The 15,149-nt window shown below is 38.5% G+C and overlaps 1 protein-coding gene across 1 annotated transcript in view; it reads right to left on the minus strand.

Annotated features, from left to right (window-relative positions):
- The window catches only part of LOC150088921 (forkhead box protein P1-like), a 405,171-nt gene that overhangs the window by 279,413 nt on the left and 110,609 nt on the right, over nucleotides 1–15,149 (minus strand). The window lies entirely within an intron of this gene.

Genomic DNA, 15,149 nt, shown 5'->3' on the forward strand with positions numbered 1-15,149 from the left:
CCATTGCCTTGTAAAGAAAGATAATGATATCGTTCTTGATACTAGTAAAGGCTCTTATAAATCATAGACAGGGCTTTACGTGCCTTAACAGGGGTACGTTTACACTGCATGGAAACTTTCGTGTCAGATTGAATCACAACATCCAACTCTTTTTCGTCTTGAAACACTTTTAGCTCATCTTTCCTTAGCTTATATGTGACTCCAAGATTTATCTTTCCCAAATACATAACATTACATTTAGAAGTATTAAACCTTAGTTGCCATTTTCTGGACCATATATGGAGTCTGTTTTTGAAGATACGGCCTGGTTCGATTTGTTAAGCCCCTATTCCCACCTTAAAATCATCAGAAAAATTTGACAGCTTACCTTGGATAACCTCATCATTATTATTTCTGAAAATTAGAAATAGGAGGGGACCCAAACACCGATCCCTGAGGGAATCCTCAGAGATCAGTATTAGGTCCGCTCCTATTACTAGTTTTCTACTTTCATAATGTCTAATTTCATAAATTTCGTTATGTTAAAATCGTCAGCTGCATCTAACTGTTTAATGAATATATCATAATAATTTATCAGATTGGCCAAGCATGACTAGTCGGTAAACAGATGCCATGCTGGGCTCTATTCAAGATACCATTCTTGTCGAGATGGTGTTGAATCGCATACTAAACGTAGACACCATGATCTTCCCTATCGCAGAAGCCAAACTAACTGGCTTATGATTACGTACCTCCTCTTCAGCACTGCCTTTGTGGATTAGAAAGATATTAGCACTTCTCCAGTCGAAGAGAATTTTCCGAGTCCAACGACGTTCTCATCAAAATTCCTAACGGTTTGATAATACACTCGTATTATCCCTTCGATGACGGGAGGAATTTTTATGGGCCTTTTTCACAGCGTGTCTGAGTTAGTCGGTCTCGGGCGAGGGTAGCATGGTTTTTTCTCCCGGAAACTCGGGTTTTTCGTACAGAAAACAGAAAATCGACCTCGAAACATACGTAATTTATAGACAATACTGAATACACAGAGCAATATGGCCTTAGTCGCTGATGCTCATAAAAACCCTACTACAACAACTAAAACCTGTCCTCCTTTAATCACAATACTTTTTCTAGCTAACGCTTCTCTAAGATCAAGATCATTACATCGCTTATTTCACAGCTGTCTGACTCCTTAACATTCCCCAGAGTTTAGAGTTTGCTTTTCAACTGTAAATATCGATGAGACATATCTGTTCAACTCATCTGTCATTTCTGCCCAGCATAAATGACAGATGAGTACGGAGTAGATAGCCCAGTGAGTGACCTTGAGTTGCCTGTTGTTTTTCTACCTACGTTAGCCATTCAGCTGACGAGCTATATTAAGACGAATCTTTCTCTTTTAGAAAGATTCGTTCAACTATTCAAAATTTAATTAAAATCGGGCCAATAAATTCGGCAATTTATTATTTTAATAAAATTTCGAGTCATCTATATAAATGGAAGTTTTAGACCTTGGACAATGCTTGATAAGAGAGAGTTGGATGAAGAGAAGTGTTGGATCGACAAAAAGATGCTTGGGAATAAATTTCCAAAGTATCTTTTTTGTTTCTAATTAGGCTTTAGGTCCAATTCCAATTGCATAACTCCAAGTTCCAACCTACAGAAACACTGCTATAAATTTTGAATAGCAGCTCCGATCTTATTTAAAATTTCAAGTTATTTAGAATATTTTTATGGGCCTTTGTATCAAATATAAATTCGTCAGATGAACCAATTTCCTCTACGCATCCCTAAAAGAAAACTGCTACATAAATACCACCTCACGGCTACCTGTTAATTGACGTTCATGTAGTGCAGTTTTGGTATGCTTCTTAAGTACAGTTACAGAAGTTTCCCACTCCTGATATACGTTTTTTGATACTGAAATGTGACGCAATGCGTACTTTGATGGCGCATAGATTACTTGGCTATAATGCGCCTTGCGTACACTGTCGACTTTGTTTTTATTTGTGATAGAAATATATTTTGATTTGTTTAGATAGATCTCGAGATTATATGAGGCTAGATAACTTTGCTATTTTGATGAATGTACAAAAAATACCTACGTTATATCAACGTCTTTTAGGTAAAGCCTAGAAATTTACCAATTCCTGTGGTAAAAGCCTGAAATATGAGAAAATGTTCCACATGAGTTGTTCATTTACTTTTCTCCGATTTTTAAACAAGGGTATTTGGGAGGGAGATATATCCTCTATTCCAGCAAGGTTGACTGGAAAACATATTCACTATATTCGGAATATTTGGAAATGGAAAAGCAAAACGAAGGAGGAAATTACCACTGCTTCCTTTTTCGCACTGTTACGAACAATCTTTCGGGGATAGTGAATATATCTTCCCTATGCTCTTGTTTAGGAATCGGAAAAGTGATAATCGGACAGTGAGTAAAGGCAAGAAATCATAATTTCCTGCTTCACTCACTATTTCCATTTTCAAACAAAGGCATAGGGAATATACATCTCTATCAACAAGGATCCAAGGATCCAAGTTGCTTGTTATATATTCACTATATTAGCAGCGCTTAACATACAGTACTAGAGCCTTAATGAAAAAAAAAAAAAAATCGCAAATTCGATTTTTAAAGGGACTTTTGCCAAAGTGAACTGTTAAATATTAGGACTGGTACTGTAACAGAGCGGTAAAGTCTGAAATAAAGTGAAATGAGTTGATATTTCCGGCTTAGTTTACAGTACTCCAGTCAAATAAAAGAAAAGATTCGGGCTTTAATCAAAGCGAACTGGCAAATCCTAGGATTTACTGGATTCAGAGTTTTTGCAGTAACATATTTCTCCTTACCTAATCTTAAAATCGAGGTGCGCATCTATTTTTAAATATAGATCGAATATTTTCCACCCCTACTGTCTTTCACAGAATTCCGTCTCACTTGGTGTGCACAACAAAGTCTACAATAAAGACAAATGGGCCAATGTTTTCTCTACAGATCGAGTCGCTGTTTAATATTGAAACCAATTCTCGGCATGTTCTAATCTGAAGAGAACGTGGAACAAGCTTCCATTCTCTAATATCAGAGTAGGAACCATTCAAGGCGCCTCCGTAGCCAGGTGGGCAAGAGCAGCAATGCGTAGCATACGCTTCTTGATTAGACCGGGATTCGAGCCCGTGATCACCAAATACGAAGGATGCGGAAAGGTCAGGGAATGATCACCGCATATCCCCGGAGCAATATGGCCTTAGTTGCTAATGCTCCTAAAAACCAAACAACAAGAATCATTCTATCGTCGCAGTGATCTCATCACCTTGGGGGAGACATTATGATTCCACAAAGGTTTCAACACCTTTGAGGGAAGCATAGGTGTCAAGGACAAGATCCTCGACACTTATGTGAAGCTTTTTAGAGATGTTATACTCTCTAAATTCATTGACCAGCCAGATATCCTGATCTGAATCCGATTGGCATGTCTGGGACGCTATAGGGAGGTGAATTCGAGTTGGACTTCTTTTAATAACTCTCCACGTGCTAACGTCTGTTCTTGTCTTAACTTTGTTTTGTGTTATCATCAGCCTTGTAAACATCATAAGAGTTCACGCAAAAGACATTTGACGGATCATTCTCCTACCTGTGGTTGTTTAGGGGAGAATCCTATAGGATTAATAAACTGATAGCAATAATAAGAATAATATTTGCGATTAAATAAGGTATACAGATCTGGCCCCAATCAATCTGAAAAAAAAAAAAAAAAAAAAAAAATCTTCTCTTTTCATGAATCGTAATCATGAGATTATCAACTTTTAAGGGCAGTTATGATCTCCTGTAGGGTTAGTCCTAGAGTTCAGGGTGCTCGGAAAAGAATTAATATTGGGAAAAAGGGTGGAAAAGACTGTGTTTTGTTTAGATTGAGAGTGTCCTGTTTGAATCGAGGGTGGGCTTTGGGTTTTCTTTCAATCAGATGCGCAGGTTCATCTCCCTCTAAGGACCGGCCCTGATCTCATGTTAAGATTTGTGAGAAGCATATTTCTTTTTAACGTGAATACAACTGAGTCATAACAATATTTAATTTATACAATTTAATGGAAACGGCCGCATGGGATGTCGAAGGATCAGCTGATTCCTCCCCGAGCTCCGGGGGAACTGTCACTTATAAACTGTATTCTCACAAAGAATTATGTTTAAATTGCAGCCACCCTCTAACGTATACAAATTCTGTATCAAAAGAGAACTATTCTCTAAGTAACTATTCTATTTTCTTTTTTAAATATCCAATACAGTACATAAAATTATACCAAAAAATTAAAAATTTTATGTTATTAAGTTTACACACTAGCCTTTTATAATAAGAAAAAAGAGTAAAAAAAATAATAATTGCTTTCTAAGTCTTCTCTGGTTAACTTTTTTTTTTATCATTTTACGAGTGGCAAAGATAAGGAATCCAAAATAGAGATTACACCGGATTAAACATAAGGAATCTTAAACCTATACTGTCATCTCTACAAATGGAATTTCAAAAATATGCCAATCGATTTTTAAAAAAACAAAACCCAAAATCCGAAGCCACAGTTGCGATTAGCATAGTCAGCAATGACAGTATTAATGGTAGTACGGCTTTATGTAAATTGTTACTCGTCTAGCAGCGCCACCATCGGACTTATCTGCAAACCTAACAATAAATTCCATGTACATCGTTCTTTCTAGGAGTCGAAAATAGATACAGTAATTAGAAAAATCGGCAATTAAGTCTATTTTAAATCTGGGTGCATTCAGATGCTATTTTCATTGATATAACAAATTAGAAAGAAAGAAAAAAACGAAGGAATGTGTAGCGGACAAATAGCATTAAACCTTTTCTAGCTGTACAAACAACGCATGAAGATTTTTATTTTATTTTATTTTTTTCCTCGGAGGCAAACTAGGACTGGCCAGGATATCATCACAAACCACAGGGGGGTCACGATGATTAAATAGTGCCAACATTAATTAAGAACCTTCGACCAGTGATCGGTAACCATAGCAACAAAGAGAGGTCTTGTTGACATTCTGGTGGAAGCCAGACGTCAGCAAACAGAGGGCGTAGTGTTTTCTCTACGTGTCATTGGCCACGGACTTACTAAGAACCACCATTACGTGACCGCCCTAGAACCTCGGGGGGAAGATTTGCTGCCGGGACGAGAGCAAACATAGCCCCGGACGTGGAGAGTCAGCCTGTCTCCATAGTAACCACGGAAATAAAATCTGTACCGCAAACATTACAAGTTTTCACTTCTACGTGTACTTCTTGCTTCGTCTTCCAAACCCTTTCACAACGGACAATGTGTGTTTTAAGGAGCAATTTAAAGTCGGCGTTCGGTGAGAACGCTGGGAAGTGAATGGGGGGAAAGCTAAGTGTTATGCGTGAGAGCTAAACAAACACCTTCAGCTAGTGATAAAAATCTTTGCCATCACAGGTTTTTGTTGGGGGGGGGGAGATGTATAACGAGAGATAGCGATAACACAAGGGTATCAGTTCTGCTGATACGCGAAACAGGATACTTTGAACTCGATTATTCTTTCCTGGTAAGATTCGGATATCTCAGTAATCATGTATTTCCCATTGACAATACCGATAATTGCTAATTTATTAACAACGTCATGGCCACAATGTCGATGTTCACAAAGCACTTAAGGAACTGGCGCTAGTTCGTCTTTATTGCCAAACCACGATTGTCATAGGATATTAATTAGTGAATTAATCTTCAGATGTGAAGCAAACTTTACAGAATGTTAGAAGAAGGTCTAAGGGCCCATTAAAACTCCCGAAGCAGGTTCTGTTCCATTAATCTATTATAGATTATTAAAACCGTACTTGAATATATGTTTGTTCACGATATTGGCCACGAGTTTTGCATTTACAAAGGAAAATCATTCGAAAAGCCTCAACCAGAGATCGAATTTATGGTATTAATCAAAATTCAGTAAGTTAATTTTCTACAAAATTAAGCATTGACTCGTTTGCGAAAGTGGCTGATTGATAATCAGTGGTGTTATAGATAAAACAGTTTCTTGTGTGTTTTTATTACTCCTGGTATACGTGATCAAATCCAGAAAGTCGGCGTTTTTTTTTGTTTTTTTTTTTAATTATTATAAATGCCTTACTATTTCTCGATTCATTTGACAGAAACCTTCGATTTTCAAATATTTTGAATATACATTATTGAATAAAATCTTTGAATACCATCGACTTTTCAAAAATATTTATTATCAAATTAAATCATTACAATGCAGTACGTACTTCATATCTTTCTCTGTATCAATTTCTCTGTAAAGGTCTGTGTGCAGACCGGGCTAGCCAGGTGGGTAAAGTGCCTGCCTGGCAACCCAAAGGTCGCGGGTTCGAATCCCGCCTCGGGCTTAGATCAGAGTAATGCAAAAAACTTTGGGAGATTCATTATGGCCACAGAAGCCGATGCGCCAACAAATAACTAACAAAAAAAAAAAAAAAAAAAGCCTGTGTGAAAATTTCTTCAAACTTCCTATAAAAATTTCTTCAAAAATGTTCTTCTTTGATTGGACATGGAGCACTGTTGATAGGAAGGTTTTTCTATAGTTCAAAAGTCAAAGTTCACCACTATAATTTACAGCAGGCCATTAATGGTAAGCAGCCGGACAATATAGGGTTACTCCAAAACACTGAGAAACCTTATATCAGTCTTTTAAGTCTGATATAAGGTTTCTCAACCGCAGTGGCAAAGATATGAAGTGCTGAAACATCTACCCTGCAGCTCTGATCTGTCGCCTACCACTACTCCATATTTCACCCCTAAAGGTACACAAAGGCTTAGTTTCTGCTTCATTTCAGTGACTCATACAACGATTTTTTTTTTTTTGAAAACCCCGAACACGAAAAGTATTAGAACCTACAGTACTTGGCACTGAGTAGGCTGAAGGTTGAGAAGAAAAGAAGATACTGACATTAGACTTGCATTTCTGTAGATTGTAATTTTCAGGAAATAAGTGTGAAGGGTGGTTATTCCAGAAAACGGAAGATGAAGGAATAAATGAGGAAGAAGAAAGGTACATTTGGTTCTGTGAGTTTGGAATTGGACAGTAAAAGGATGCTGACTGCTTATGGCACGTGTTCGAATTGGTTTGAGAGAGAGAGAGAGAGAGAGAGAGAGAGGAGAATTATAAGAAGTCAATTCAGAAGAACAGTGCCCATGAAATTATCTATAGAAAAGACATACAGCAGAAACATAACGTCTATGAGACAGAGAGTGGTGAGATTTTGTAAGAGATGGGTCATTAATAAACCTAATTGTCCTCTTTTGAATGAAGTCTAGAAACCCGAGATAGGTTATGTGGGCACTGCCCCAGATGTGAGAACAATATTCCATGGTAGGGGGGATTTGCGATTTATACAGAGTGAGTTGTTTGGGAGAGAAGTAACGCTGAGAGGGTAAGAGATAACACCCAGTTTTTTTGTTTTTTTTATGTAGAGGAAGCAATATTGATGCGCATCTTCCAAGAGAGAGATTAGAAGTCGATGTAATTCCTAATAGTCTTATGCACTTCCTAATAGTCTTTCACATAAGACAGGACTGAGTTTTAAAAGGATTGAAATCAATAAATTTATCTTTGCTCCACTGGAGATCAGCATTTAAGGAATTAGTAGTGTATATTCCAGAGGTTGAAGCTGTTTATACAAGAGGAAAAGAATAGGAGAAAGAACTGAACCTTGTGGAATACCAGTGTTAGTGGAGACATTAGAAGAGAGGTCTTATAATCTCAAAGAGGTCTACCATTAACCGCAATGGGCGGTCAGATATAAAACTGGTAACAAATTACAGAAAACAGTCAGCAATTCATAAGATGGAAGCTTATTTAGAAGACATGCCAAACACGATCAAAAGCCTTTGAAATGTAAAGAGAAACTGCTTGAGTTTCACCGAACTTTTCCACAGGCTTATATTACCACTGAAAATTGGTAATATAAGTCTGTATATCACCAATGGTGTGACACTCACGGAATCCATGTTGGCGATTATTGGTCAGATAGAAAGTTTCTAGATAGTTTAGGCCTTGGCGGTTAATGAATTTCTGCATTACTTTAGAAAGAGCAGAAGTAAAGGCAATGGGATGATAACTGGATGGGAGGGATATGTTACCCTTTTTAGGGAACTGACTGGATATGAGAAAATTTCCAAGCAGAAGGAAAACACAGAGTGAAATCAGAACGTGTAAAAAGGCGACGGAGAACAGAAGTAAGCTCAGGAGCACGGGCGTTGAGAATAAGTGGAGAAACAGCATAAGGACCTGGAGCTTTCTTGGCATCAAGTTTGTTTAAAACTCTTCCGACTTCCTTTTGATAAGCATAAAAGTATCTATAGAAAAATACGAGGTGGTTTACCAAGATCGTTAATACAAAAATTAGAAGAAAAGGAAACGACGAGCAGGTCAGCTTTATCTTTAGCTGAAGTGGCAACCGAACCATCAGGTTTTCCCAGAGGTGGGAGTACAGATGGGCGAAAGTTGCGGCCAATAGCTTTGACAGAATGCTCGACAACCGATTGGACAAGCAGGTTTTCTACTTTTAGCCTGTTTAAAATCTAGTTTAGACTGATTAATAACGGCTTTATAATTGTCACGAACAAGAATTTGAACAGGCTAACTTTGGTTTAGACAGAAAATTAACCTGGATATTTGGATGCAAGTCAATTGCGGTATGCAACATTATTATCATGAACAGCCTTAGCATCTTTATTTCCCAATAAAGATGCTAAGGCTGTTCATGATAATTGCCTTTATTGGGAAATAAAGATGCGACGAGATTTTATGTCGAGTGTAGAATAACAGATTTTATTCTTACAAGAATAACTTCACTGACACCATCTATGCAAAAATTGACATTAGATTTAAAATAGTAATCCACCAAGGAAAAGAAGAACATAAATCTCGTAGGTCATCCCATTCTGCATTCTTGTAATGCTAAACATCACGAAACTGAGGATTTTCACGAGAGGAAGGCTCTATTGGAGAAGAGACCTTCACTAAGCTTTGATCTCAGTTGACCGTAGGGCCACTCACCTCAACCCTGAAGGGTTTTTCGTGAGAAAAAGATCAATAGTGTTAGCTGTGTGTGGTTAAGAATCTCGGGTATTCTGGTAGGTAAATTAGAAATCTCTGCAAGGTTATTAGTAATTGCAAAAGACTCAGCATCTCGACCAGCTGGAGTTGTGAACATTAAAATCACAAAGAAAAATTACCTCACTGTTAGGAAAGCAGGATTGATGAAAGTCAAGTTTCAAAGAAAGGAAGTGAAAGAGTTCCAAGTGATTAGTGTAATTTGGAGATCAACAGAGGCAACAGATGAATTTGAAAGAATGGCGCAGGGAAATCGAAAGCCAGAGAAGATCGAAAAGAGGAGATTTCAAATTACAGTCTCTGACAGGAATTATCAGAGCGGACAATGAACAAGTACCACATTTGAAGTGAAAGGAATAGTACAGCAAATAATTAGGAAAACTGAAACGAGCAGTAGTTTAATCAAATTGCAAATGAACATCATTGAGATTAGAACTGAGACTACGTATATTTGAGAAATGAACGAGGTAGTATTTGGGAAGTTTATATCTTTTCACAGATAAGTCTGTTCTATTCGTTTGATAATTCATGATGTATTCAGGAGTAAGAAAAGGTGGGGAAGACATGTATGAAGTAATGAAATTTTTGGAAAAGGCGTACACGGCAAGAATATACCCAGCTCCTTGACATAACTCAACGATGCCCCCGTATACACACTATCTGGACTCCCTCCATTCACTACCTGGCAGAATAGGGGCATCGAGATTATACACTAGCTGACTCGGATGCCTCCAAGAGAGTTACTAATAGGTTCGGTCCGGAGGACGATCTAGCAGCCGGCCTGCGAACACCGTTTTAGAGCTGTACTCTCGAAATGTAAAGAAGATTGGATCTCGCCATGATGCCTATCATCACCTCAAAAGACATCAATCACACTGCATGATGAAAAAGATGGGGATTGCCGAAGCTTTGTTCTGGTGACTAACCATCGGTTTCACCACTTGAAGTCTCCAATAAGCGAAGTGGTGGTATTGCACCAGTTGATGAGAGTCGTCTACCACCTAGTAGTGTGGCGTGGACGCCACACTTCGACCGCAGCTTACGTTGGTTCACACCTGGTTGGTCACCTCCAGTAAGCCATGTGCTGTATTTCAGAACGTGCAGAAGGTGATTATAACAGGGTTACTAACAGTCCCACAGTCGTGAAGGTGAAAGCAGAAGATCTGGTTGTCGCAAACGACTGGACTTAGCTGAAATTCGGTCCACTTGACTCAACTGTCACCTGAATATCGGTTCCATCAATGTTTTAAACTGACAGATAGCAAGTCCAAGCTTGTCATACTTGAGAAATGTCTGCCACAACCTGAAGGACCAAAGGATCGTTTTACAATGATAATTAACCTATAATATTTTAGGCGTCATCGACCGAAAAGGGGGTGAAAATCAGGAAAAGTTTTAAGGAGATAAATGAACTCCGCCCTTGTGCAAAGTGAATGAAGTGGCTTGAGATAGAAGGAAAACCATAAATATCACTAAGACCGTTAGCCTCCTTTCAAACATAAGATTATCCTAACTACATTACAATAACTGAGTAGAACAGAATTTTCAGAAGTGAAAAACTTCGGAAAGCAGCGAAGCGATACGAAACGTTATTATAATTTTAAATATTATGATAATTTTAATATATTATATAGTTAATAAATTATACACTGGTGTGAAAAACTTAAGGACCAACACTATTTCTAAAGTTTACAACAACAAAATCAAACGAAATAGCCTGTGGCGATTTGCATAACTGTGGCCGTTCAGTAGAAAGCTGGTGCACATGCAAAATTTGAATCGTGATGAGAGGGCTCACATAAACAGATAAAAGCAACAGTTCAGCAGTTATGTGCAAATTACCGAATGGTGAGCACGATTGTTACAGGCGTTCGATTGGTTTCATACAGTGCTACAGACGACGAAATGGCCAGTAGACAACATCTGGATGACTTTACCGGGGGTCTAATACACTATGGTTAATACAGCAGACAACATCTGGATGACTTTACCCGGGGTCGAATAATTGGGAAGCTCGAGAAAGGTCGAAGTGCGAGGAGTGTGGCTGCAAAGTTTGGTATCGTCCATAGTATCATCTCACGTGCGTGGTCGGTCTTCAGAACGACAGGTACAGCTGTTAGAAGGACCAGTGGTGGTCGTCCACGAAAAATAATGCCCAATGATGACCGCTATATACTCTTACAGACCGAGAGGGACCGACACCAGACAGCGGAATCCATTGCAAAACAGCTGCACAGGACGCAGGATATCACGGTTTACTGTGGTCAGGCGAGTCCACAAAGTTGGACTGTTTGCCCAACGGACAGTACGCTGTGTCCCTTTAGCACCTGCCCATCGGAGACACCGTTTACAGTGGTGCATCGAACACAAGGACTGGACAGCAGCGCAATAGGGTAAGGTACTCTTTACTGATGAGAGTAGATTCAGTCTAAGCAGCGATTCTGGACGTCAGCTAATCTGGCGAGAGGTTGGTACACGGTATTACCCCGCAAACATCACTGAAAGGGATCGATATGGCGGTCGAGGTGTTCTCATCTAGGGAGGCGTTATTTTGAATGGACATACACAACTCTAGATACTGGAAAGCGGTACTGTAACCGGTGCACGCTACTCTACTGAAGTAATCCTTCCCCACGTGCGTCTGTTCCGAGGTGCCATTGGCCCCGAGTTTGTGTTTATGGATGATAACGCCACACCCCATCGCACTGCAGCTGTTGATATGCTTTTCGAAAGTGAGGGCATTGTTCGTATGGATTGGCCTGCCCATTCGACGAGCTAAATCCCATCGAACACATATGGGACGCTCTGGGGAGACGCCTAGCGGCACGTCCACATCCACCACAAAATGTTCACCAGCTGAAGATGGCGCTGACAGAGGAATGGACGATGTTACCGCAAGAACTTATCAACATTGTTCCAAGTATGGACAGGGGGTGCAAAGCCTCCCTCGACATTAGGGGTGACCATATCTCCTACTGAGGACCACCTCTTCCCTTTGTTCCATCTTTGACAGTGATGCATCTGTATCATGGCAGCCAGTGCTATGTTGCCATTTTTGAATAAAGTCCCTCTGTACCGTTTTGTTTCCGTTGTTGTGTGGGTGTTGTTTCCTTCATCATTTCTGTACCTCACGAGGTTCCTTTGGTATGCTTTTCCCATATCCAGGCCACTCCTATGAGAAGCTACAGGTGAAAACCTGACTGTTCCTTAAGTTTTGCACACCAGTGTATTAACCATAGTATATTTCCTTAAAAATTACAGCTATTCAAATTCTGACGTCAACAAGTATGTTCCGTCTTCTTAATCTCCCAAATCACTCAAGAGTAGAGTACTATACAGGTTTCAATTTTTTTCGTCTTTGAGATCACGAAGGTAATTTCAACTACTCTGAGAACAGACAACATTCCCTCTACTTACCCACTCTTTTGATTACAGATACTATTTTCTCTATAATATGCAAGACAAAAATACACATGTTGCGTTTTTAAGGTGACCTTCACTTAAAAACACGATTATATGGCATTTTGTATACAGTATAATGTAATTAATAACAGAAATAATCAGTAGCTTCACTTTTTTTTTTTTAATCCTCGCCTTTTCCCATTATTATATGGGGTCAGCGTTTTTATTGTTTTGGCATGCAATTTTTACGGCCGGATGCCCTTCCGGCCGTAAAATGGGAATATGCGGTGGTCATTCAGTGACCTGCCACATCTTCCGTATTTGGTGGGTACGGGCTCGAACCCCGGTCTAATCAAGAAGCGTGTGCTATACACTACTGCTCCTGCCCACCTGGCTAAAGAGGCGCCAGCTTCACTATTTAAAGTTATTAGCATTAGTATAGGCATACGATGCAAGAAAGCAAGCTTATACAGAATCAACCAAAAAAAAAAAAAAAAAAAATCCCATTTCACACATCCATTCCTCTAAAAGTTTGTCCAGTTCTTCCTTGAATTTAAGCTATCAACTTCCACAACGGCAGATGGAAGTTTGTTCCAGCAATTAACCACTTGCTGGCTAAAGGCACATTTCTGCGCATCTATTCTACAACTGTCTCTCCTCAATTTGAACTTATGCCCCCTCAAGTTCGTAATCTGAGCAAGAGGAAAAATCCCATCTGCATTTAGCCTGCTCAAAACCCATTCAAGGCCTTATACACCTCAATCAGATGACCTCGCAGGTGCCTAGTCACCAGACGCTGAAATTTGCAGAACTTAAGCAACCTTCTTAAAATGAGGCCTCCAGACCTGTATGCAGTACTCAAGGCATGACCTGACAATTGCCTTATAAAAAGGGATAATCACCTCCTAATCCCTGTTAGCAAAATTCCTGTATACCATTGACAAAACTCCATAACCTGCTCTGGAAGCCTGTTTGAACTGCTCAGAAAACTTTATATCTGACTGCACAATTACCTCCAAGTCTTTTTCATTCTCTACCACACAGTTGGTTCGTTTCTCTGGGTTTACTTATATCGATATGCAGTACTTTGCATTTGTCAACGTTAAACTTCAGTCGTTAAACTTCATATTCTAGATCCTGTTGGAGTAGCATCGGAGCCGTGCCGAGGGTGAGGCGAATGAGGCTCTTGTGTCAGATTAAAAGCTGAAAGGGGCGCCAAAAGAAAGATTAAATAATTGCCAACGTTGCCATGATAAACAGTAGAGCGCAATTTTGCATTCTTGCCTCAGGTACTAAAATGGCTCGGCACGGCCCTGAGTAGCGTATTGTCATTAACTTCCCTACCAACTTTTGTATCATCTGCAAAGTTGGACATTAAGCTTGATACACCTTCATCAATACCATTGATAAATATACAAAACAACAATAGGCCCAACATCGAAACCTGGGAACTCCACTAATAACATTAGTCCACGAAGAGCAGTGTCCATTGATTACCACTCTCTGTCTTCTCCCACTCAACCACTTGTCATTAATGCCATACTCCTCCAACGTGCAACAGTACCAAAAGCTTTCCTGAAATCCAGGTATATGATATAAAAAATTATTTTTTGCACCCAGTTCCTTTGTGACCACATAATAGTATCCAATCAAATTGGTCAGACAAGACTTTTCCTTAACAAACCCATGATGTGTCTGGAATATTACTGCAGTCTTGTCTAAATGATCCTACAGTAATAATTCAGACACGAACAGAATCTATTTTTAAAAAATTAAGATTTTTATTTCCTAAAAAAGTAACTTTGTAGAAAACCAGTACGGAAATGTCAGCTATTTATCTATTTATTTATTTATAATCGATGTAGAAAAGCTTCATTGCGATAAGCTCTACTCTCACGAAACATGGTAAAAAATAATATCAATCATATTCAGATTTCTTAGCATGGAAGTTCAAATAAATTTACGGTTGTCATTACTTCAATCAGCTATTAATCCAACTTTTTTTGAAGAATTATTTTCTATCTTCCCTTTATAATTCATTGAGCAGTTTTAACTACGTAATGTATTTAAGGAAGTTTGTGATTGGTTACTCCTTTGACTCCCATGCAGCACGTGACTAAAGTATGCAGTCGTCTGCTTACATGGTTTCCTACTGAGAAGCAATTAAAGTACGTACTTGCCAAATTTGAATTTGATTTTATAAAAACTGCATTTAGACGTTTTATTTATTAATATCAATTCATACAAAAAGAATAATATTTATATATCAAACGCATATGTATAGAAATTGTAAAATATTTTTGACAGAAGAAATTTTAGAGCTATTATAGATTTTTATATTTTATGTTATCTTCTCACTAGCAGTTACATGAAGGATATATGTAATTATTTCATTATTTCACTTCATTAAAACTTAAGACACTTACTTGAAGTCAATCCAAGTATTTTACCTTAAACCCTAAAGAATTAATTAAACAAAATTTAAACTATGGGTTTATTTCCTTTGTACGTTTATTACCTAACACTAATGAAGAACTGCTTCTTCAACGTACATTAAATACGCTCAGTTGTTTCATATCCGCCACCTATGAATATTCAACAAATAAATCTCGTGGAATAATAAATAAATATAAAT

This window comes from Mastigoproctus giganteus, chromosome 3, assembly GCF_048544385.1.
Source record: "Mastigoproctus giganteus isolate SK-2022 chromosome 3, ASM4854438v1, whole genome shotgun sequence".
NCBI lineage: Eukaryota > Metazoa > Arthropoda > Arachnida > Uropygi > Thelyphonidae > Mastigoproctus > Mastigoproctus giganteus.